The sequence below is a fragment of the Varanus komodoensis genome, unplaced genomic scaffold, assembly GCF_004798865.1.
Source record: "Varanus komodoensis strain SLA01 unplaced genomic scaffold, ASM479886v1 scaffold1, whole genome shotgun sequence".
NCBI lineage: Eukaryota > Metazoa > Chordata > Lepidosauria > Squamata > Varanidae > Varanus > Varanus komodoensis.
Window position 1 is genome coordinate 95312373 of NW_025335268.1, and position 26548 is coordinate 95338920.

The 26548-nt window shown below is 42.6% G+C and overlaps 1 protein-coding gene across 3 annotated transcripts in view; it reads left to right on the forward strand.

The window, feature by feature from the left end:
- Positions 1 to 26548, forward strand: part of LDB1 (LIM domain binding 1) — a 70376-nt gene that overhangs the window by 18387 nt on the left and 25441 nt on the right. The window contains exon 1 of one of the 3 annotated variants that reach the window (XM_044436920.1): positions 15767 to 16062. The exons of the other annotated variants lie outside the window; for them this stretch is intronic. The gene's annotated coding sequence lies outside the window, so the exon portion shown is untranslated. Of the gene's footprint in view, positions 1 to 15766; positions 16063 to 26548 lie in introns of those variants that run through there. 3 annotated transcript variants of the gene reach the window in all.

The window sequence follows — 26548 nt, forward strand, 5'->3', positions numbered from 1 at the left end:
TTTGTTCCTCAGCAGAATTTTATGCTGACTGGCTTTTCCTAGAAAATGTGTGCATGGTATTTTCAGATTCCAGCAGCGGAACAGCAATGAGAGTAGTGGAGCCTCCCTCTGGCTCCATAACTGAAGAAGTAGCAGATTTTCCCTGATTTTGTAATATAAATTGAGAATCTCAGTTTATGCATGCCTATGGTTACTAAATCTGAGTTTCTAAATTTCATGACAGAGGCTCCAGTCACTTGAAGTAGCTATTTGATGTTCCTGTCAATTAGCTGCCTTGCTTTTAACCAGTTAGACCAGTATTTCAATGTGGGTGATATTTTGGGGATATTTAATCAAGATCACAGCTTCTGTTCACTAACAAAAAGAGGCAGATCACTTCTTCTTGGGGAAATTACCTTGACTATATTGTGAGGCTGAGAGTTAAGAGGTGTGCAGAAATTACTTTCTGCAACAGCCTCCCCACAGTGATTAAAAGCTGATCTCTAAAAAGCCACATTTTAGATTAAGATTGATTCATCACTGCTTTCGTCTAGACAAAAAGGTTGAAAATCTGGTGGCAGGATGGATCAAAGGGCCAGAAACTGGTATTCAAATAAAATCAAAACAAGACTCCCAAGTATTTTGTGTGTTGAAGATTTCTAAAAGCCGTTCTTGTGTCTTTGTGAAGTTATTATTAAGATTTTGAGTATTAGTAGAACTGATGGTGAAAAGCATGGAAGAGATACACACATCACAATAACCTAGATTTTTTAAAAAGTCTGGGTTACTGTGAGTGAGGAAGCATGCTAGTGGAGGCTGCCCAGTTGTTCCTGCTGTAAATTGGAATGAATGAATAGTCTAAATTAGCAAGTTCACTTGTTTATGACAACCCAGCGATTAAAGAAAACCTGGGTCATTCCTATCTGCAGAACAGTCCACTGTTAGAGGGAACTTTTATTTTAATATTCAGATTACAAAAAAGTTTCCGGAATATAAGATGTTGCCACACATGGTATCAGTGGTGTGATTGATCATGTCAAGGAATTACAGCAGCAGAAACATTTGAATTTTGTGTAAGTTAGTTACAGAGTACCAGGTTATAATATGCAGCAGTGAACACCAGTCTCCTCAACTTTATATGTCTTCCAGATGTGCTGGGTTACAACTTCCATCATTCCTAGCTAACATGAAGATGGACTTTGGCTGTGGGTGATGGGAGCTGTAGTTCAATATCTGGCAGGCACATCAGGTTGGAGTAGGATGCTGTATACACATACATTGCATGGTTGAGAGTATACAGTCTCTGGTAATGACATGTTTCTTGTCTTTTTCTGAATAAGGATGGAAGCATGCTGAGACTCAGGTCTAGTTCTCACATGACAACAACCCAGTGTATAGGATGTTATTAAATTGTGGGTTGACATTATGCACAACCCTGCACTAAGGTTTAACTGTAAGTGGTTAACCAAGAATAACCCAGAGGTTACAACCCTGCAGTAAACCATGGGTTTTCTTTCTGAGTTGTATTTTTAACCATCCATAGTTAAACCACAGTGCAGGATTTGCATGAAATGAAAATTCATCCAGTGATTCAGTAACAACCCATATTCAACCCACACTCTGAGCTGTATTTGCATGTGAACCAGGCCTCATACAAGAGATGCCACTGCAGCCTAAGATTCTCCTTTTCTTAAGATAGACTTTATCATGGTATGTAGTTGAGACAGAGACAAGGACATACTAAGCTACATACTGGCATTTTGTGGAGGGGGGAGGAATCCAGTCAGGGTCCCTTCCTAAGTGTGGCTTTAGGGAGAGTATACCCAGCAAGCTAGGCAAAGGAGGAAATTGGGATGTAGGGTGAACTGAAACCACTCCCTTAGACTTTCTGCAAAAGGCAGGCATCTCAAAGCAGAGCTTATGAGAAAGGTTCTTATCAAGCACCTGCACATGTGGTTTGTGGTTTCCTTCAGTTGCTGGGAAGTAGGGAGAGTCAGCACAACTCCTTCTGCATCTGGCTGAGGGAGCAAGGCCTGCCACATCTGGCCTGTGTGACACAGATGATCTTTCCCCTAGAATTCAGAAGGAATGGAGACGGTGCATGAACCGCTCCTTGTGCACGAAGGATGCCTTCGATACAGTGTGCTGAGATAAAGCTGCTGATTGCTGTATATTGAGGGCATCGGTGCACTTGTCAGGAAGGGGCTGCTGAGCTTGACTATGAATATCTTGAACTCCAGTAGTTCGGAGACAGAAATTTAGCAAATAGGCTTGGCACACACAAAACAAAAATAAGTAAAAGCACTCACTAACTGACAGAAAGCAATGATGAAGCTATAATGCCTAAATGCTCAATATGTGAGTAGAGCTCACAAACACACAAATGTGCACACTCAGAAGCACAAAGAATAGAGATGTTATTTACATAATCCCAAGTGTAAGAACATGTTTAGTATGCAATTGTATATGTTTGCATAGATGAATACACACATTAACACACTTTCACAGTGACAGAGACACACTTGCTGCTCCAACCTCTCTATTAGCTCTAGCATCTGGATTCCTAGGGGATGCTGAATATAGCAGAAATACTGTTTCTTCTGCCAGTTAGATCCCAGTGGGGGAGTACAGTCCAATCTAGCCTGGCTCACGGTCCTGTTGGGACTCTGCTTTGTTAAACAGATAACTCCCTACTGAATAGATACTCTTCCATTTCCCCCTGCTTGATTCCCCAGCCCTGGGTCCAAGCAGGAAGGAACACTTAGCAAGTTCTAATCTTGGTGTTGCAGTTGCTACTGCTCCCTATTGGCTCCACTGGTGGTGAGAGATAACACTCTTCAGCTAGACTTGGATTCAGAAACTGTCCCCATGCAAGGGCTCAGCAATAAAAACTAAACTTGCTGCCAAAGAGTCCAAGCCTCCTTTGTGTCCTATCAACTTAACGGAGGCTTTCTATTGTAAAAAAAAAATGCTTCTTTGCTTCACCTTTTCATAGTCAATTAGAAACACAGCAAAACTGACTACATATTAGCTTGTTACAAAAGTGAATTATGTGCAGCAAACTGCTTGAAGTGCTAACCAGTGATGATCTTGATTTGACTTAATGTGTCAAACAGCAAACATTGGGAGCTTTTCAGGTCACATATCATTCAGTCTTCACAGATACATTGCTGGCCCCATTCACATACACATCACTATTGCCACTACCCACACCATGGATGTGGCACATAATACACACAAGACAAACCCACAGCCACAAGCATAGCAAACATACCTACCCCCCCGCCCTTCATAGACTAGGCTAAAGAGGGCCAAGGAGTGTGTGCTTAATCTGCCAAACTGCTATCTTCACCTCTCCTCCTCAATCCTGATCCGTTACTCAGCACAGAAGCCCATGGCACTGACTGTTTCAGCAACAGTGGCAGCCAGATTGATGGTTGTTCAAAAACAGTTGGGTAGCATTCAGATGGGGTATGCATTATCTGCTGTGATGCTGTAAAAGTCTCCATTCCAATTTCTCTTGTCTAAGAAGCACATTCTATACATATGTTTACAATTAAAATATGTTACAAGAACATAAGAATGGTGGGGACAGCTAGTTACAAACCATCCCTTCCCCTTAATAAGAAGGTGGCCTGCCTTCCTAGCACTCCTGAAGGTGCCATATGCTTCTGAGGTTCTCAGTAGGGTGGTCATGTAGCACTCACCCTCTGGAATGCAGTCCCAACTATTCTAGACAGTTCCGATGTCTAGATAACTTCTCAACATCTACCTGTTCACCCAGGCCTTCCCTGGAGTGTAGTACAGCCAGCTGTAATGCACATTAGAGTGTGCAGTTGATCAGTATTATTAGTGTGTACTTGTATCATTATATTTTACTGTAGTTTTGATAGACTGGTATTGCACATTCCCCACTTTGAAACTTTGCAGAGAGTGGCGTATATATCTGATTAATGATTAAACAATAAAGAACAATATGGGAAATGGGTGAGAACAGCACCATGTTCACTTCTTGCATCATCTGTAGCTTCAAGGTCCTCTTTTTTACCTTTACGGCGCTGCTTCCAAGTTCATGCATGCCTTCCTTCCCCCCTCCCTTCCTGCCTTGTCTCCTGGGTTTACTCAAAGCCTCTTCAGCTTGTTAACTATGCCCTCCCTTAATCCACATAAAGGTGTCCAGTTGCCTGTTTGCACAACCAGTTATCTTGGAGAAGCAAGTTGCTTCAGTATCTTATTAGCTAGATGAAACAGAGCGTGAAGTGAGCTGCAAGTCTATTACTTGTGTGATCAGGATTTTTGAGCCTCTTTTTTCTTCCCAGAATAAATGTTAATGTAAAAGTGATCATGGCTGTTTGTTTATTACCTTTTAATGCCAACTTCTTCTTAAGCAGCGCAAGGCAGCAAACATAATCCCCCCCCTTCATTTTATCCTTGCAACAGCCCTGTGAGGGAGGCTAGTCTAGGAGTCAATGACCCAGGGAGCTTCATGGCCAAGTGGGAGTAAAACCTGGGTCTCCTGAGCCCCAGTCCCATACTGTGGTCAGTACATCACACAGGCTGTTACCTGTAATTTGTGGAGTTCACAGGCATGTAGCAAAGTCTATGATATCCAGCATGGAGTGGGTGTGGCCACTCTGGAAGCTCGCTACCCTTGTACGTAAGAGTTGAGTGAATATACTGGTTAGCCCATTATGTGTCATGGAGCCTCTAAGTAGCTGCTTAGGTAACAAGTTGAGGTGGAAGGATATATTGGCAAAGCTTGATACATAGCTCATGCCTTGGAATGGAAGTAGGGAGGGAGGGTTTTCATGCTTTGGAGCTGGTGGGGTGAGAAAGCCATAGCTGTTGATTATGAGCTACGATTAAAAGTGATTGGTGTTCCAAGGGTGACAATGATGATTTTGCTTCAGGTCCATGTCTGCATTGCATTTCTTTCCTGTCTTTCTTCCAAACACACTCACCTTCTTCTCCCCACCCTCTTTTGCCTGACTCCCTTGCCTGTCCCTAGCTCATGAGAGGGTCTCTTGGATCTTTGCCACCCACCTCCCTGGCCTTGTTGTTGTTATATCATCAGCGCAGGTGCAAGTACCTGAATCCTTGTCAGCCTGCTTTCTTCCTGTGTTTAAGAGCAGGCAGTTTGAAGGGCTGTGGAACAGCTGCCCTGTTTCTTGTTCCAGGCATTTTTTCTGCCCCTTACCTAGCAGGAAGAAGTTCACTATGGCATGGCAATGGCATGCTTAGAAGCAACATGAAACCAGCAAGTTAAGGAAATGCAGAAATGATGGGGCTGTCAGAAGCTGCTGAAGTGGAACATTTGCATAGGAGTTGTAAGCTGTGTGGTGCTATTTGGGAAATATTTTTGCAGCAAACTATTTTGAAGTGCACACTTTTTCTCTATTGTAACGTTGCAGACAGCCAGCAGATTTGTTTTTGGCTTGAGACTGGCTGGTAAACTCAAATGGTGCCCTTCCTCACCATGGGGGCTCCAAGTCCTCATTAACAGAGCTCCCTTACTATCCTGTGGGAGTCACATTGAGCACTGTTGGTTCCACAGGACTTTCCCCTGGTTGTTCTTAAGAGCTTTCTCAGGAATCCTCCCATCTCCATGCAGACCACAGAAATATGGCTGTTTCGTGTTATGATTCCTCTATTCCTGCTTACCCTGTCCTATAGGATTGATGTTGCAGTAGATGTGCTGAAAGTGAGCAAGCAAGGATGAGCCTGCAGGGAAATTACTTCGGTCAGTGGGCCAGATGACAACCTTTGTCAGACTTAGACTTCTGAGCAACCAGTTGCTGATCATTCATGTGGGGGCTCTCAGATACTACTGTGACTTTATGACACTACATGATTGTAGAGAAGAGTTTTCGAACCATAGTTAGAAACAGAAAGGAATTGGAAATGGAAATGCAGCCTTAACAAATGAGAGCAGGAAGAGGTGATAATTACTACCTGTTTTTAAATGCTTTCAATATTCTGATCAGAATAAATGTAATGTAATTTGTTTTATGTTTTTGTGGTTGAACCTAGACTTCGGTTAGCCTGCTAGTTCCTGTCATCTTTCAGGAACAGTGCAAAGATATACACATTATCATGTGTGATCCAGATTATTTTCAGGACTGTCATTTTTCACATTTCCATGAACATCCAATGTAAGCACAGGAATTGTTGTTGGAGATGGATTTCAGCATCCTGAGAAAGTTGCCTCTCTTTGTTTTCTTCTAAAGTACATTCTAGTCTTTATGACTGGAGAGGGGAAGCTAGTTAGAGATGGGAAGGCCTGAGTAAAAAAATGGAAAATTTGTTTTCTCACATCTCTAGGTGTGACATACTTTAGAGTAGGGTAGACTACCTGATAGCCTTCAGAAGTTTTTGACTGCAGTTCCCTTCAACCCCAGCCAATTTGGCCAATGGTCAGGGATTATGGAGCTTATAGTTCAAAACATTTATAGAAAGCCTCCCTCTGCTTTAATGCCTGGCATAGCTGTTTGGCTATGACTAACAGAAGAGAAATAAGTTATGCAAAATAATCAGGTTGATGTAACATAATTGTATAAAGGCTATTCAATTCAGTTTACCTTGGTCCAAAATATTGATTGATTTGGTTCTGGGTAATCAAAATCTTGATGAGATTGTGCTACCAGTAGAGAACAAAAGAAATCAAATAGCCACTGGCTTCTACTGGCTATAGTTGCCTGCAGGACAATGAAAATATAGGGTAGAAATGGCTTTTGTGGTCCTACTGTGAGGATCAATGTCATATTAGGAATCTGAACATGAACTGAATCGGTTTTTGTAACCTAATAAAAACCACTTGGAGATAATGCTGGCTGTAGGTATGAACCCTGCCTGAGGCCTTACTAGCATGTGGATTGTTTGTCCTTATGTGGCAAGGGAACACTCACTGTCCCAAGTTCATGTGGGTACTGGTGAGTAATGCCATGTAGATGTTTCCTTGGTGAGGAAAGCAAGTTGGAAACCTCATTGATCAAGATTGACAGAAGAGTAGAAGACTGAACAATAGTGGAGCATTTGCCTCCAGAACTAGGACTAGAAAGGGGAAATGAAGGGCCCAGTTCAGCAGGCTCTGAAGGAAGCACTTAACTGTCTAAAACAAGTGACAGGAAACACCTGCTCAGCTGGGTTCTTTGCAATGTGCAGAGGTCCCTCCTGGCTTATTATGCTAATAAATCATGGGGCAGGTCATCACCTCAAAAATGGGGATGCTCTCTGCACCCACACATGTTCACAGAATGCCAGGTTGTGAGTGGCAAATGTAGCGATTTGGGGGGCATTCCTATACCTGGCTATGCATTAGTCTAAAAATAATCAGCACCTCAGCTTTCCTGCAGCTTTCTGTTCTAAGATCTTTCATACGTGGTTTGGAATTAAACCCAGCCAGCACCTTCCATATTTCCTATGATATTCTAACCCACTATCATTCCAATCTTAGCAAGTAGACATGGGGGTGCTAACAAAAAAGACTTGAGTTTCTGAACAACTGTGTCTCTTATAACAACGAGAAATGCTCTCTGTTTGAGAGTGGCATCCAGTGCCACGTGGTTGGATCAATGGCCATAAAGCTATGTCCATGTGATTTATGTCTCCCAGAGTGCCAGTACTAGCTGCACAGATCACAGTAAAAGGGCCAGTGAACTAGGACATACAAAAGGACTGCAAAGAAAGCTGCAGGTGTAAGAGGAATGGCAGTGGAGCTCTGGGGGCTGGTCATTGTGTTGCTGGACTTCTGAGTACAGAACGGGGGGGTCTCAGTACCTTCCCCTGGAAACTAAATGGGACTTCTGCTGGCTGCATCCAAATCTAATTTCAGCATTCATATAATGCCCCTTCAGTAATTCACTTTACTCTAACCAGAATTATCGGGGGCTGTAGCATTTCTGTGGGCATGTTCCTAAGACCTATGGCTAAAGCTACAGTGACAGAAAGCTTTACTTCTAGGGTTCTTAAGCAGGGGTAGGGGAGAGATGGGACTAAAAATAAGATGCAGCAAATGCACACATCGTGTATCTTTAGCAACCTTTGGAGAAAGATGTGGCTTTTATCTTTCCCAACACCCACGAAAGGATACCCAGGCTGGGTCAGGTCTTGATTTTTAGACGTTGATATTTCCTGCCTCCCAAGAGACAGAGAAAAATCTCCTTCCCATCACCCCACAGCAGCTATTATGAATCATTACACTCCTATCCTTGTGCTCAGCTGGAGATCTTGTTTTTCACATTTCCTAGACCCATTATAATATAGATGTTCTTGTTACTGCAGTGATGATGCTGGTATTAAGATTATGAGGTGCATGAATCTGAGGTATAGGGCAGGGCAGAGAAGATGTGTGCACCTGAAATACAGTTTACAGTGAGAGCCAGTGAAGTATAGTGGTTAAGAGGGTTGGAGTGGGATGCAGGAGTCCCAGGTTCTAGTTCCCACTTGACCATGAAACTTCCAGGGTGATTTGGACCAGTTGCTTACTCTCAGATTAATCTTCCTCACAGGGCTGTTATTATGAGGATAAAATAGAAAGGAAGAGAACCTTGTAAGTTGTCTTGGGTTACTTGCAAGGGGAATAAGGATGGGATATACATGTAAAGTGGCAGCAACAACAATATTAGATCAGTGGAAGTACTTTGATTTTGGTGATTTTAGTTTATCTCATCTCTGCTACATGTCCACTGTATATTGAATAAGATACTTCCAGCCTCACTCACAGATCAATAGAATACTAGCACTAGTAACCTGCCTTGCAGGGTAGCTGTAGTAGCAAACAGAAAGTGCTTTGCAGAATAAGAACGCTAAAGTAACAAATGTGTATGGGGGTTTTGCTTTGTTTTGCTTCTACTTCTTTAGTATTATGAGAAATATCCTCACTGCTTCCAAAGTTTCATCTTCCAGTAGCTAGTTCAACAAGGCAAAATGTTTTGAAGGCCTGTCAGTGTTCCTGCTTATCATGACACTCAGTGATTCCTAGTCACCATAGGTCATTAGGATAATGCCTATTAATGCCAGCTAATTCTGTTGGTAAGTAAGGACTTTCTACAGAAGGTGACATATTACAAGGGTTTGTGCTTCATGGTTGCTGTTTCCAAACTTTGTGCCTCTCTCAAAAAAGGGCTTTATAATTAGACCTTTGGGTTCATAAAAACTGCTCCATAATCAGCTCTGTGTGACCACTCAGCATTCTATCACACAGTATGGTGCCCAGCATTTTGGGAATGACTCATAAGCTGCGGTAGTGAACATAATAGGACCGGCACTTCCCAGACATCATCACTACAGCTGAGCACACCAAATGACTGCTACTGTGCTTCTGTCAGAAGCAACGTCACCTCCCATGAAAGTGCTATGCTGTGACACATTCACTTGCAACAAACATTCTCTGCTAATCCAGTTAGATGGAAGTAACCTTTGACTCCAAAACATAAAAAAACCTGCTGGATCAGACCAAAAGTCCATCTAGTCCAGCACTCTGTACACAGGGTAGTAAATGAGCTGCCCAAAGGATCCCTCAGGCAGGATGGGTGCAAGACCTCCTCCTGCCCAAGCTCCTCAGCAGCTGTTTGCAGGCATGCCATCTCTGGTGAAGGAGGCAGTACACAGCCAGCAAGGCTAGTGGCCACTGATAGCCTCCTCCTACATGAATCTATCCAAATTGGTGGCCATCACCACTTCCCATAGAGGCAAATTCCACAGTTTTTCTATACATTGTACTTCTTTTACCTGTTGTAAACCTCCCATCAATTAGCTTCATGGAATTTGCCCAGGTTCTGGTGTTACAGGAGAGGGAGAAAAAGTCTCCCTCTCCACTTTGTCTACACCATGCATTATTTTAGATACGTATATGATGTCTCCCCTAACTCACCTTTTTTTCTCAGTTCTAGTTGTTGTAGCCTCACCTCATGGGGGAATTGTTCTAGCCCCTTGATCATTTATGTTGCCCTTTTCCATATTATTTCCACCAAAATACTCTCCTTTTTTAGGTAAGGTGACCAGAACAGAACACAATATTCTAAGTGTGGTTGTAACAAAGGTTTGTATAAGAAGAGTAAGATCTTGGCAATTCCATTTTCTTTTACATTCCCAATTATGCCTAGCATGGAGTTTGCCTTCTTCACAGCAGCTGCACACTGGGTGATATTTTTATTGAGCTTTCCAAGACCCCAAGATCCCTTTCTTGCTAAGTCACTGCTAACTCAGATCCTGGCACCCAATACTTGAAGTTAGGATTTTTTGCCCCAACATGCATTGCTCTACACTTGCTTACAGTTAATTGCATTTGCCATTTCATTATCCATTTTTCCAGCATAGAGAGATCTCCTTGGATCTCCTCACATTCTCTTAACCCAACTGAAAAGGTTTGGTATCATCAGCAAAGTTGGTCACTTCACTACCCTCTCCTAATTCCAGTTCATTTATGAATAGGGTGAAAAGCATTGATCCCAGTGGGGCTCCACTGGTGAGTTCTTTCTATTAGGGGAATTGCCATTTATTCCCATCCTCTGTCTTCTGTTCTTTAACCAGTTAGTGATTCCTAAGAGGACCCCCTTCCTTTTTTATTCCATGAGAGCTTAAGTTGCTAAGGAGCCTTTGATGAGGGTCTTCATCAAAAGCCTTTTGGAAGTCCAAGTAAACAATGACTACTGAATCACCCTTTTCTATGTGCTTACTGACACTCTCAAAGAACTTGAATAAGTTAGTGAGACAGGACTTCTCACTGTGGAAACCATGTTGCTTCTTTTTCAGCAGGACTTGTTCCTCTATGACACTGGTCCTCAAACCAAGGCCCGCAGGCCAGTGCCCATTTAACCGGCCCACCCCACAGGTTTTGCACTTGCCCGGTGGCAGCTTGCTCATGAGGAGGTCATTTTGGACTAGCTTGGAGAAAACGATCGCCTCGTGAACAAGCTGGCGCCTCACTGTGCGTGCCTGGCGGCAGCTTGCTCTCAGGGAGATTGTTTTGGACTTGATCTCCTCACGAGCAAGCCGGCACATCGCCCTGTGCCCCGTCCCTGTCTTGTGTGCGTGTGCCCTGCCCCCTCACTGCCCCCCCCGCCAACACCACTTTGGTGGCCCGCACTCACCACTGGCACCTGTCAACTGGCCCCCTTTAGAAAAAGTTTGAGGACCCCTGCTCTATGACCTAACCGATTCTATCTTCAGTAACACTTTCAAACAGTTTATCCACATGTTAAGCTAACTGGCCTGTAATTCCCCAGATCCCTCTTTAAAAATTGGTGTTACACTGGCCATTCTCCAATTTTGTGGAACAAAGGCTGATTATAGGGACATACTAGATATTTGGTAAGAGGGTCTGCAATTTCATATGGATTCCATCTGGATCAGGTGATTTATTGACTTTCAGTTTATCAGTGGAACTGAGAATATCATCTTTTGTCACTACTGTCTGTCTTGATTCTTCTGACTCCCTTCCAGGATTCATCAGCTCAGGAACAGGTGTTTCCTCTGTGGTGAAGACTGATGAAAAGAATTCATTTAGGTTATCTGCAATCTCCTTGTCCCCCTTAGCACTCCTTTAATTTCATTCTCATTCAATGGTACAACTGCTGATTCAGCTGCTTTCTTATTTCTGGTATATTTACAGAATTATTTATTATTGGCCTTGATGATATTAGTGACAGACTCCTTGCTTCTCTGTCTGCTTGCATGTCCCTTGCACAAGCTTGTGGCCCCTTCTGTTTTTTTCATTTGGGCAAGATTTCCATTTTTTGAAGGAAGCTTTCTTCTTCCTAACTAGAATGCTGGACTGTGCTACTTTTTGTGGCATATGTCACGGTGCTGAAGATCAAGGGAGGAAAGTCTAATGCTGTTTTTGTTTATAGCAATTCTATAATTCATTTTTGAGACTGACTATAGATCTAAGAATGTTGTAGCAGCTATCATATTTAATTCTGGTTTGGCTAATATAATCATGATGATATTTTCCTGCATATTCACTCTTCCATTGAGCTCAGCCAGGAAAACAACTTTGCATAAAGGATGTCTCTCTGCAAGTGTCTGAGCATTCCTCAGAATACACAGCTTATGTTTTTATATTTCCATCATACTCGAAGTAGAGCAGTCTTCCCCAACATGGTGCCCTCCAGATGCGTTGGATTACAACTTCAATAATTCCTAGCCAAAATGGCAGGCTGAACTATTCAGTATTTCTATTGGGCTCTCTAAACAGTTCACCATCATGACAATAAACACAGATAATAAAAAGTTAAAACAATATACACATAACAATATTATAATATTTGTTTGTTTATTAACTAGCAGGTACCCAGTGTAATAAATATTGAAGTTTGCAATCTAGTTTTTAGAAAGTCGATTTCTGCACATTTATTTATTTATTTAGAACTTTTATATGCTGTCCTCTATGTGTGGCATCTCAGGATGGCTTACAAACATTAAAATCAAAAATGAATAAACAATTAATACAAACATAAAACAATATACAGCCAAAAAAATTAAATCAAGAGCAACTGATTAAAACTATTAAAATACTAATTTTTAAAATAACACTTAAAAAAGTTTTGACCGGGCACTGAAAAGAATATAGGCTCAGCGCCAGGCGAACCTCTCCAGGGAGCACATGTGTCACTGATCTGTGAAACATGCTGCCATAAAGATCATGGTGACAGCCAATGGTATTATTAATTTCAAGCAAGACATAGACTGGCTTTTTTACCAGAAACAAAACTCCAATGTTTATTAATCAAGGTGTGTTGGAGCACCTTGCTCAGGACATCTTTAGCCATGAGTATGCTAGAAGTTCAAAATGAATGACAGGGACTGTAATGTTATGTTAATTCGGCGTGGTGTTCTAGACTTTTTCTGGCACATCTGGAAATGAGAATTGCCATAGTGGGGATACCGAATGAGAGGCATTGATCATATAAAGTATTGTTCTTTGTTCTTGTATATATCCCTGACCCAGTTCTGACTGGGCACTCACTGGAACCAACTGGATCTTGGGAAATGTGTGACCTGAATCCTGTAGTTTAGTTCCTGATCATTCGATCCATGCTATTGCTAGAGCCTTGGTTTTCTTTCAGTGGCAGTTTGACATACAGCACTTTGGCTAAACTGTGTGTGAGAGAAATGGTATTTCAGCACATAATCCAAGCTCAAACTCCTTTTATGAAAAAGGAAACAGATGTGCAACCCTTCACTGCATTTACAAAGGTAGTTGCTCAGGTTGTGCCAAGTAAATTATCCTGTAGTATCTGCCCTTCTTTTTCTTATCTGCCTAGATGACTATCTGGCATTTTAAGTGTAATACTTGTTGACTTCTGATTTAAACATCTGAAAAGAATGGGTTCATTCTGGTTCAGGCTTCTGGGATATGTTTCCTTTTATATATTGCTATATTACACGTACAGCCAGAAATCTGTTACTTTAAAAGGCCCCCAGTGTTATAGAGCAATAGTGACTGTACAGCTTTATGTATGTGTGTATGCACATTTTCACAGGCAGCTATATACCTTGCTCTGTTATCTTCCTCTACTCACTGATGGAAGTGTCTTCTTTTATAATTGCATTTTACTGACTTTTTCACATGGTGCGTATTTCAAAAATGCTCTTTTTTGCTGAAGCATTTAAAAGCACACATCAAAACTTTAGATTCAGGGAGTGAATTTGTATAGTTACACAAAGTGCAACTAAGTTCTCAGTGAAAAAGAGTGTGCACTGCTGATTTCAACTGTTAACTGTCATTTGATGGAGCAATTGTGTATCCTTTATTTGAGAATAGTGAAGCTCTGCAGAACACACAGTGTCCATAGAACATTCTGCAGTGTCCCTCATTTCAGGATAGTACTGCATATCATAACTCCCTGTAGATTTCCATGATGTAGTAACATTTTTAGGGTATGAAAAATATCTTGCCTGTTAGGAACTGAACTTGCATTCTTCTTGTGTCCCAAGACAGCTTTTTTAGTGTACAGAGAGGACAGAATGGACTTAGGTCAGTCTTGTGCAACCTGGTGCTTTCCAGATGCTGTGGACTACAATTCCAAACAGCAGTTTGTAGTTCAAATACATCTGGATGGCACCAGGTTGGGGCAGGCTGCCTTAGTCCAACTCTGTAGATTAATTTAGAATGAAATCTTATGCATGCTTAGGAAGAAAAAAGTTCTACAACTCCCAGCATTCCCCAGCTAGGGTGTAAAGAACACTCAAGCTTGCCTGCCAGTCACAGACCTGCATTAAAAAATTTCCATCTAATTCTAGCTGCATCCAATACATCAGCAGGGAGGGAAAGAGAGGCAGCATATGCTTAAAGGCACTTACTTATTATTACAAGGAATATACTTGGGCTGAGCCCTAGGCTTGGGTTCCATCATTTTTCATGACAGTGTTTTCTGCGGTAATTGACATGTGTATTGCATATAAAGGATTCAAAAGCAGCAGCTTTCACAATCCTAGCAGGAACTTATGCCACTTGCATTGGTTAAATTTCTGTCTGCCATAAAACTCTTGGAGTCTCTATGGGGGTGGGTGGAAATTGGCAATCCCATCCCCAGCTCTGAGAGCAGTTTCCTTGGTGAGCCATTGCACAAATTCAGTTGTTTTTTTTAGCTGTAGCTAAAATTCCACCATGCTACAAAGGAAGGCATAACTAATTGTTCTTGCCTACATTTTAAAAAAAATCCCACTTCACAAAAAGCTACATATTCTGTGGCTTGTAGTTATAGTTTTCAACTGGACAATCACAGTATGCCTCAGTATTTTGATGTCCACTTGCACCAAGATCTAAAAAAAATTCCCATTGCAGAAATGTGGGCTTTTGTTACTTGTTTATAGGATTTGCTAAATCAAATCTGAGGAGCAGACAGAAGCTGCCCTGGTAAAATAACAGTTTGCTACAATTCTCTCCTCTCAGCCAAAAATACGGTTTTTGTTAATGCTTGTTTTCTGCTGTTGTCGTTAGTGGGTAACAACATACCAGTCCCATCTAGGTTCTCCAATTCAGTGGGGTTTACTTATTAAGAGATATTTTGCTGTCTTTCTTGCAAGAAACTTCTTTGTAGAAATGGCACTTCAAGCACCCACTCCCAACCCTTTAACTGAATGGAAATGGTTTGGACTCTGGGTTTGTACAGAAACCAGGAAAAGCCTCTCAATACAGCAAAGTTTTGTTCTATTTGGCGTGTTTTCAGGTCCTGGAATAAGGCACACTGGAGCTCTCCATCCCACTTAGATTGAGGGGTTGGCTTTTATTGGAACAGCCTGGGAGTTTCCTTGAGGGTGGGGGAAGGACTTCCTTGCAAGGTCGCTTTCTTCCATGGCAAACATGCCTGCCAGCTTTTTTGCTTAGGATGGGAGATTCCCCTCTCCCCTGTTGTCACCAGCCCACCTCTAGGGGATGGCATCACGTCCCACCAAGCCTTCCCTCCACTGGCCTTTTTGGCTGCCTTGCATCCCTTCTCTCCCTGGGATTTACCTCTTTCTGTCTGGGTCTGTCTCTCCCTTTTGTTTTTCTCAGCCTAGGCATGGTAGATCCCTCCCTCTTTCATGCGATCAGAGCAGCCCCTGGAGCGGGTGGAGGGGAGGGGAGGGACAGAGGGAGGGAGGGACCGAGGGAGGGGGAGGAAGGGCCTCCTCCTCCTCCTCCTCCTCCTCCTCGGATAGCTTCTGGGCCTCTTTCTGAAAGACAGGGAGGGAGGGAGGGAGGTGTGTGCGTGCGTGCGTGTACGCGAGAGCGAGCGTGTGCAATAGCAGAGCCTTCTCCATACCCCAACAGAGGGCCTGAGACAGCAGCAGGAGCAGCCATTGTTCAGGGGAAACCTGGCAAACAAAGGACGAGCTTCCTCCTTTTCACTGAAGCCTTCCTATTTCCTCCGGCTGCCATTCGCTCGGCTAGGCCTCTCGGCAGCCCCCTTGCTCCGCTCCTGCCCCGTGCAATTGCAACCCGGCTCCTGCCTTCTATTATTTTCATTTTGAACTTTTTCAAGCCCCATGGCTGGCTTGGAGTAAGGCACCCACCGGCAGGGATGTTCTGAGTTCTTGTCCCGAATTCTCCCACCTTCCCTCCCCCCACAACAGCGACACTCCAGCCGTTCTCCCCAGGTAAGCTTCTCTGGGTCTCTTCTCACACTCAGACCAAGTTCGTGGAAATCCGGGAGTCCTAGGTTGGTGGTGGTGCTGTTGCTGGTGGTGAAAGAGGCAGTAGCGGTGGTTTTCAATGGCTTCTTGCTGGCCATGGGGCTCTTGGAAGCAGCGGTGATAGGCTTTAGAGATCGGAGCAGGGTTGCAATCCTAGCTCCATGTGCGAATTTGTAAGTAGCTCTGCTGGACAGAAAGACAACACACTCCCACGGATGCATGAGAATTTCAGGTTACCTGACTCGGACGCTGATGGGGGTTGTGGCTGCGGGGGTGGGGAACCTCCTGGCAAGGAACTTGTTGGGTTTTGCTTGTTCCTGGATCCCCATCCCTTAAGCCTGGAGCTGGCAGGCAAGGATGATGGGCGCTACTTTGCTTCGAACACAGTTGCAAGTTAGTCATTAAGGAACTGTGCGTGTGCGCGCGTGTGTGTGAGTTGGGGAGAGGGGAGACGAAGGAAATAAAGGAGGGTTGGGGAAGATTGGTGGTAGCATGGAGGCTTCCTTGGTCTCTGCACTCTGTTTTGCAGCAGCAGCAGCAAGCTACAGCTAGAAAAATCCAAAAGTTTTGGAGGTTCGTGGGGGGGGGAGGGAGTGGACTTGGCTAGTGGCTGTGTGAGGTGGCTAACCTGCAGGCAGTAGGTGAGGCCAGAATTGGCTGCCATGAAACTGGCAGCTTCCCCCAGTCCTTGCAGTCTTTAAAACAGAAATGGCACTGCAGGACTTTGGCAAGTTGGAAAGAAATGGTGAGGCTGTTTTCGTGGAAAAGGACCCTGAAGATGTGCAGTGCTGTGGTCACAGCATGTGTGCTGAGACTCCTATATTTTTCTGAAGACTGTTTCTCTTGTCGCTGTCAGACTACCTTTGCAGCAGCCTCATCAGACCCTCCACCTGTGCTCATCCATGTTTCTTTCTGTAAATCAGAATTGCTTTTCTAAGTGTGACTCAGAGCTTTTACTCTTGAAAACCCAGTTGCAAGTTTTTCCAGTTTCTAGGCTGCTCCATTAGGCTAGAGGAACTTGACTAAAGAGTGTTGTCAAAGAGTTTAATTTGTATCTTTAGTAGGACTCCATTTTTCGATGGAGTCCTTGTCTGGCAAAACGAAGGACTTTCCTTACCGGGGCTTCACTGGGTTTTCTTCTGCATCCTGCATTTCTAAGTTTGAAACAAATTTGTCCAAAATCCCATTGACAGCATGGCAGCTCCTGGGAAAACTGGAGGATATTTTGGACAATATCCAAAATATCCTTCAACTTCCCGACCATGTTACAGAATTTTGTACAATATCCTTAAAACTGATTGTGCTTTGCAGCACTACAGAATCCCACCCAAGGGACTGAAATTTGTATTTAGTGTGATTGCTCATCAAATTGAAGTCAGCACCTTATGTCATCATGTATTTGTTTACTGTTATCTTCCCATAGTGGTGAGGTCATTTGCTTTGGGTTTTTAAAAAATTGGCTTATTCTAGACACCACCAGTTAATTTAGACCAGGGTAAAGGATATTTATTGAAAGAGAGAGAATGTTCTCTTGAAACTAGGTTTAAACAAGTATATGTCCAGTTCTGTGGGGAGGTGGGATGACCTTAGGTGGTCTTGGATTAAGGCATAGAGTTTCATATTGATGCCTGCTGCCTTAGTGTGTTCTGAGGCAATATCCTGAAATAACAGTGCATCAGATTCTTCACAGAGCTGAAACACTGCATTTTAAGCACCAAAACTCTTGTTTGGTGTGTTAGGCACGCTACCAAGCTTGTATTTCCAGTCTAGTGACTCCTTATTTCTTACTAGTTCTCAGAACAGGCCTTAGTTGAACCAGCAGTCCAGGGAGACAATTGTCAAAGACCAGGTTAGCTTCTTGGCAGACTGCACTGAGATCCCTGCATGTGTTTTTAAACTTGCTTAATATTTGGGTGCCTGGAGACTTAGATAACTTTTAGCCTGGCAAGGGGATTTTATCATAAGCCATCGGAACCCTTAGACCTTAGAGAGTCTCCATTCACTTTAGGAAATTGGGAAATAGAGATGGACTGAGATGCAGCTTCCCTATAAATAGCTGTTGCAATCAAGAGCTACTCAAGGAGCACCATCTGTCCTTCAAGGTCTAAGTTTTCCCATCTGGGTTGTTATACTGAGCATGGGATGAATGATGCAGTGCTGGAAAACAACGATATCGCTTGGTGACAGACTAGCAACATGCTATCTAGTGCTGTGTCATCACTGGACCCCGCAGGGAGTACTAAGGGGTCAAAAAGAGTGATTTTAAGAAACTGAGCAAAGGAGGTTAGACAATAGTCAGAACAGACAATTTGTTAAATCTTTTTGACTCCTTGATACAATAAAGTTCATTTAACTACTTTTGTGCAATAATGCAGACTAATTGCTTGAGTTTCTCTGGAGAATATGCTTACAAAGTGTTACCATACATTTTCAGAGAAGCTGCTTCTTACTCATGTGTCTCCCCCTTTCTTGAAAGTAGCTAAGAGGAAGCTAAAGAAGTCTCCCTATAGTTGAAAAGTCTAGTGCTGTGGTTTCTGAGACATTTGGAATGCATGGGATTATTTACTTGAGTTGAATATCTTGTGATGGATTCCCAAGGTCCCCTTTAATCCTAGACAAGAAAATAGGGCAGGATCAGAAAATATTCTGAAGATGAAAAATGTAAATATGACACAACCGTACTATCAAGCTTTAGGCCTGTGCTTTATGCTTTGGAAGCCTAGCCAGAGAACATCTTGGAGGTGTTCATGGACATTTATATTTTCTATTTCACCTCTTCACATTTTTCTAAATAGAACATGTACTATTCTCATGACTAAATTCTCTGGTATGTATTGCAGGTTGTTGCTTTTTTAATATTATGCAGTGGTTCAGTTTGGGGCAATGCATCTAGCTTTCAAAATCTAAGCTTTCAAGGTCCACCTTTCAGTAACGGCCTTCATTAATCATATTTATCTCTTAGGAACTTTTGCTCAGAATGCTACTGTTTCAGAAACCAATTCAATGTATTCAGTGAATATTTTTTCTGTTGACTTGCTTTGTGAAGTGGAGGATGCTCTAGTTGTAGGCTAGCAGTACAATCCTGTACAGTATATACATGCATACAGTGTACATGTGCATGCCAAAGCAAGTGTCACTTTTTAAAATGCAACATAGTCCCTGCTTAGTGGGATTGCAGTCTAAGTTTTCCAGTAGGAGTATTTTTGGGAAACTTCTTTACACAACAACAGGTGGAGGGAATAACTTAGATTTGGAACTATTGTTTAGAAGATGTCATGTTGTGGTTTGGTTAGGCCCTGTTGACTAACCTGGCCTAGCATGGGGAGCTGTCTGTTGAAATGTCCCTAGTAGTACTCAGAGTTTGCTGCACCAGATAAGGTACAAAAATGAAATGTTTCATATTTAGATGCAGGGTTGTCAGTTCTCAAAAGAGGTGTCTTATTTGCTCTGTCACACCATCATTTGCAGATGCTCAAAGCAAATTCGGATCCATTGTGTAGCTTTTGGAAATTGATCTAATGGGAATGTGGTTTTCCATTGTGCTTCTTTATTTAGATTTAGAATTCCACAGCAGAGAGTCCTAGCCCAGACTCTGCAGGCCATTGGCATTAGATTTAAAGCCTGCCACCCACTCTTTAAAGCGCTGTGCTGGTGCCAGCCCATGGGGGCTCTTGGTTACACAGCACTTTGCTGATCAAGCTGACAAGTATCATTTAAGAAGCATGCAACTCATACTTCATTCCCTCTACTTCCTTGCCAAGACCTTCCAGCTGTACAGAAAGAAGTATATACTTAGTTTAGTTTATTGAATTCCCTCTTTCCTTTCCCTGGATGACACACGGGGGCAGGCTTGTAAAGATAAATTTATTTAAAACTTAAGATACATTTTCTAGTTACAGAGAAATAGCAATAATGGGAGTGCAGTTGACTCACACTGGGAATACAGATGGTGGGTATGTGGTGTCTAAAGAGGAAGCTCCTCCATCGTAAGACGTGTGACCTCCAAATGATTGTGCAGCCCACCTCATGCATCTCACCATGGTGGTGGTGGTGGTGGTGGTGGTGGTGTGGGGAAGAGATGCAAATTCCTGTTAAAACCTTGTACCAGAAACATAAACCAGTGGGACATTTGCTTGCGATGGCATTCAAAGCTATTCTAATTGTGTCTGGTTGTTTGTATGGAGATTAAAATGATGAACGGGGCTGCACCTACTTGGCCAAGAACTTAAAGCAGCATCTTGAGATTCTAACTGTTACAGCTCCTGGCCTTTGGTAGGAGTATAGTGCCTTAGGTTGTAATCCTATGAGCTCTTGCTTGGGAAGTAGCCCTACGGAGTCTAGTGGGCTACTGCAGTGGAGAAGATAATCCACCAGATCTCTCCACAGTCTTGGCTTTTTATCTCAATACAATACTGTTGTATAGGCTACTTTGCAGGGATTGTTAGAAGTGAGGTCAAAGGGAAACAAAATATAAAAAGTACAGGCTGTGACAATTTATTAACTTAAATGTATGTAAAATGGTTATAGCGGCCATTCACATCAAATTGCTCAACACATACCTTATACAGCAGACTGTTGTTGTTATGTGCCATTAGGTTGACTCCTACTTATGGTGACACTGTGAGTGAAAGTCCTCCAAAATGTCCTATCCGTGACAGCCCTGCCCAGCATTTGCAAATGCAAGGTTGTGACTTCCTCTTGGATGCACAGTTTAATGAGGGGGTTGAGAGTGTTAGAAAAGCCGAGAACATTCTGCCAGGTTACCAGATTGTCTCACTAGGCTGATCCCTTACCAGGGTCACCCAAGGAGGGATGGTCAAAACAGAGACATCAGACTAAGATGCATCCACCCTCTTCAGGAATAATGGTTACATCAGCAGAAGAGAATGGATCTCTTTAATGCTGAGCAGGGTAGAGACATTTCTGAAGGGCAGTACTGGACAGCAGCAGTAGCTGAAGGTGACACTGGCAGTGGAATTTTTGCAGACAATGGCAGTGATACTCAAGTTAACTCTGGTTAGTACTGCACAGAAGCAGGCAATAGTAAACCACTTCTGAACTGTTTTGCTTTGAAAACCCTATGATGAAATATTTGACTGTAGCTTATTCCATAATAAAACCATTAGGTCCCACAAGGATCTTTGTTGATTTTGTTGGAACAGACTATAATCTGGCTACCCATCTTGAAATTGTCAGAATCGATGTGGGAAAAGGTGGTGCAGTTCTCCAATCCCTCACTCTAAGGTTTTGTCATCTTGCATTCTTTAGTCCTGTGTGCATGACCTATTCACAGCTTCTAAATCTCCTTGTACCATGTACTAGGCATGATGTGTAGGATTCTTGATGTTTAGAGGTGCTGCACTATAGAGACACGGAACTAATGGATAAGTACAAGAAAAATAGAACACATCAATAAGAGAAGCAAAAAAGAGTCGCAGATCTCCTTTTACTACTCTCAGAATGAAAGTTCTGCAGTGACAGACAAGCCACTTCTGTAACCACTAATGGATGTTGCAAGCCCTATATGCCAGGTGTATAAAGTAGGTGAGGCTTGCAAGGAAGCCCAGCTCTCCAAATGTGAGAATGTGTTGTTGATGGTGATGTTGTAAAGCACCCAGGGAGCTTCAGCTGTTATGGGGGGGGCAGTATGAAATGATGATGACGATGATGATAATAGGAGCCACAGCAACAAGTGGCCCCAACCTCAGTGACAGAGTGTCAAGGTAAAAGGAGTGAAGCATCCATGCAGATTTAGCAATGCTTCTCTGCCTTCTCCTGTTAAATAAATTGCAGCCCAACAATGGACAACACATTAAACAGCCCATTAATAATAAAAATGGTGATGAAGGTAGAAAGTCAGCAGGAGCACGCAGGTGATACAATGGATCTCACAGGGTGTCAGATGTATGACACTCTGCTCTTTAGACTGGCTATCTACCTATTGGACAAAAGTTATGAGTAGGTGCTTGATGTAAGGAGCTCCTGGACCTCAAAAGATTAATTTGTTCCCTTGAATCCAAGGTTGTTGATATAGAAGAGTTCAGATAGGTGGGGAGGTTTTTGGACCAGAAGTTTAGGAACATGATAGCCACTCCTAGTGTGACAACTCTGCTATCACAGAGAATGAGGATCTTGGAATGGAGGATCTAAGGATGTAAGGCATCACTCTGAGGAAGAAGGAAATGGTTCCTTAGAAGGGGATGAACAGCTATCCTCTCTTGAATATATCCCTAAAAGAGTCTGAGTCTTGGTTTTAATGGAAAACATGGATATAGTACACATTACAGAAACCTGGTGGAATGGAGCAAATCAGTCGGATACAGTTATCCCTGGATTCAAACTCCATAGGAGGAAAAAGGAAGGAAGTCCCAGGGGTAGTCTCTTCTGGGTAAATTGCTGGAAAGTTTTATTAAAGATAAATAAGTATATAAAAGGAAATATTCCGCTGAAACAGATTCAGTGCAGATAAGTAGAAGTCTGCCCATTCGCATAACTCATAGTTAAAGTAGGGAATTTGTTACTAGATGTAGTGATGGACATCAAACAACACTGATTAAACATCTCATAGAAGATAAGGCCATCAATGGGTACGAATCATGATGGATAAATCATGATGGCTTTGATACCATGATGCCTTCAAGCAGACTAGGTGCTAGGAAACACAACCAGGGGTGGGTATACTATTGAATTTTTTTCCTGCCTGCGGCCTTCTGATAGGCATCTGGTTGGCCACTGTTGGACAGAATTCTGGACTATATGGGTCTTTGGTCTGATCCAGCATTGACTTTTCTTAGGTTAGTGGCTTTCTCTGGCTAAACAATGCCATGTGGTAACTTCTTGGCATGGTATCTCACTTTGTGTCCTGGGTTCATACTTTTGCATGGTTTCCTTCCTTTTTCATCTTTCCTTCAGATGGTGGCACATATCCCAGCAGTCTCTGTGGCTTAAAGTCCTTTCCAGGGCGCACTGTGCCTGCCTGTGTTGCTGGCCTCTCCCTCATTTACCCACATGCTCCCCTGGGCAGGGCTTCAGCTCGCTGCCTTTGGGGGGCGGGGTGTTTTTCTTTTGCTCTGTGAAGCAGCTGCCTACGCAGTAAAGGAGCACTGTTGTCAGGCGTGCCTCTTCCTGCTCTCAGGCACACAGAGGGCATCTCTGCAGGCAGTCCACCCCATGAACAGGGGAAGCGTGTCCTGATGGAAAAACGTTCATGAGGGTGCCTGTTTGGGCACCTGCCCGGGAAAGGTTTGGGCTGACCACAAAGAATGTGCTTGTTCTGCAGCTTTGGTGGTGGGGCATTGGAGCTTGTCAGCAGCCCACAGGAATGCCAGAGACAAGATAAGAGTGGTGGGGAGGGTGGGAGAGAGTGGGAGCCTTGGGCTTCTCAGGGTGAGCATCCTGCTGGTGATGCAGCACACAGCCTGTGTGTTCCTCTTGGGTAGGGAGCCTTTCACAAGAAGAAACCGCTGGCTCTGAGAGCAGAGCGATGGCACCACAGTTTGAAAGCACTGCATGAGGAAACTGTAGTGACCAGACAGGAGCATCAAGCATGCCCATCTTAAAGGCCACTGCTGCTGGAGGTGGCATGGCATGATGCCCCACTGTGCCAAGTTTTCAGAGCTGTGGCTGGACATGGGGGGGGGGGGCAGCACATGGATAGAGAGAAAAAAGTGGTGTGAGGCATCCAATCAGAGCACAGCTGCAGCTGCCTAAGCAGTTCCTGAGCAGAACAAGATAGCAAAAGTAGATTTCCAAATGCTTTGAGTCCTGACTGTTGGCCATGCTGACAGGGATGTCTGACAGTTGAAGTCCAGAACATCTGGAGATCTATCTTCCTCTCATCCCTGCTGTAAGCCTCTCCTTTGGTAGTGCTCTTCTGTTCACCCAGATTCACATGTGAACCTGATCTGCAGATGTTTCATTTTTAAAGTTTGCTGAATATATTGCCTGAATGGGATCAGTTCACACAGCATTTACTTCTTGCAATGTACATGGGAGAGTACTGTCTCTGATTTCACAGCATTACCTGAAACATAGATCTGGAGAGAGCTGTTTGAAGTACATGTCCCCAGATTTTTCACTTCTACACCAGAGCATTCAGTGTCCAGGAAGGAAGTAGGCTGTCGCTAGAAACTCTCTTCTGTGTTTTGCTCTGATGCTGAAACATTGAGCTGACTTCCTGGCCTATAGTGAGTTTGCTTAGTTTTTTTTTCATCTTTACTTTCTATTTGCTTCAGCAGGAGATAGAGATGTGCAATTTCTAGAAATTTTGAAACTGTGTAAAAACCTAGAAACATTGGGTAAAATTCTTTATAGCTCTAAAGTCTATCCTTAGGATAGCTCTCCCCAGCCTAGTGTCCTCAGTCATGTTAGACTGCAGCTCCCCTCAATTCCAGCCTGCATAACCAGTGCTCAGGAATAGTAGGCATTGTGGTTGAACACATCTGGAGGTCATCAGGTTGAGAAAGATGCTTTAGGAACACAAAAACCATGTTCCTTTGGTTATACTATGTATAACTTGATTTGTTCATCAAATTACCATTATACTCAAAAACTTTTAAAAGTCAACTCATTTAGTAAATTTCTAATTCGTGTCAGAATAAACTGTAATTGTAAATGGAATATATCAAACATAATTTTATGAGCAAAGTTGTACATATTTTAGATTCCTGTTTTAATGTCTGACCAGAGGCAGCATCAGCAGTGTCTGAAACATTCGAATTATCTTAGAAGCCAGAAGAATGTATACTGCCCAATAGCTGAAGCTCCTGGGTGATGAATGACAACAATAATTACAATAAAATCCAGCTTAAATAATATAAATTTAATTTAAGAATCTTTAAGGAATCTCAACTTATTTTAAGAGTGATGTTTTTATTCATTTTTGTAAATAATCTCCATTAATTAACATCTTTTTTGTTTATTTTGAAAGGTGATCTGTATTGGTAGTGTCAGTCTTATGCCTAAACCATAGGGACCTAAATTCTGTAGATTTTTTTTTTTTTTTAAAGGAGAGAGGGTTTATTCTAGAGGCAGAAATTAGAAGGTTTTACTGCTGAAGCAGCAATCACAAGTGGTGAGGTCTAATTGAAAACTTTATTAAAAACTATAGCAATAAGTTCCATAGAGCTAAATCTCAAAGCTTCTGCTGCTGCTTTTAAGAAACACTGTTAGGATAACCCATATGCAGTTTTTTTGCATTTGTTGACAGTCACAGGGTAGCCTACAGTGTCTTCCCCCACCCCCATGTAGGTTTTAGATTACAATTAATTTAATTGATTGGTAGCACATCTAACAAGTACAGAAACACTCAACCCCTCAGAACAAAACCCAAGCTGTCAAGAATGCAGCTTTTCTTCCATACCATGAAATGATAACTTTACACACATGTAAAATTGAACATGATTTGGAATATGACTAAATGTCTCTCAGTCAAAGATACATTCAATTAATAAATTTAATAAGGAATGGAAGAAAAAGCAATGCTGGGCATCTTACAGTGAGGATTAAAAACTATTTCCTTCATTATTTCCAGACATTTTACACCTCTAGACACCTTTCTGTAAATGTGTTTTTATTAAATAGTTGTTAATGATAGTTGTTAGAAATCATTTTGGGAGGTGAAAAAGCAGGGAACAAATATATAAACAGTGTATCTTAAATTGTAAAAGATAATATTTCAGAATTCAAAATGGTTCAAGTTTTCCAATTCTGCAGGAAAAAAATCCTTGGGGGAAAATGGGATTTTTCTGGGCCTTTGCATGTCTAGTGGAGGTGGAGCCCAAGTATAGCAGTACGTGGTTCCTGCTGAGGAAATAACTTCCATACCATTCCTGAAGTTTTTTATAATGCCATTTTCCTCAATGGTTTGCTACCCTGTAAAGGATACATACCCTGCATTTGACTACAGGATGTGCTTACCATTGATCCTTTAAGTTGGCATTCTTCTTTCCACCTATATGAATATCTCCCACTCTTTGGTTGTCTTCTGTCCTCTACCACTTCTTTTGTTGTGCCCGGGTCATGTAAGTCATGCTTCTTACAGCACTGAGAACCACTGAGTTTATAACTGTGTTAACTTTTATATGTCCATCAGTTCTTCTTTTAGGAAGGACTAGGGTTCTGCTAGTCCTAACATCTCCACAAACACAGATACTTGGTAGGTGGCATTTATGCGGGCAGGGTTGCACATGGCATGGTATCCTATCCTAAGTAGACTTAACTTGTGTGCCGACACCTGTTCATCCAGCAGTTGCATGCCACTATGGTTTCCATCCAAGCTGTAGATTGCAACTACTGTATTCATTGGATGTGAGGAGAGGGGAGGACAGCATATAGACTAAGAACCGTGTGAGAGCCAGTGTGGTATAGTGGTGAAAAGTTCAGGAGATCTGAGGGTTCTAGTCCCCTCTCAGTCATGGAGCTAAGTAGGTGACTTTGGGCCAGTCACAGA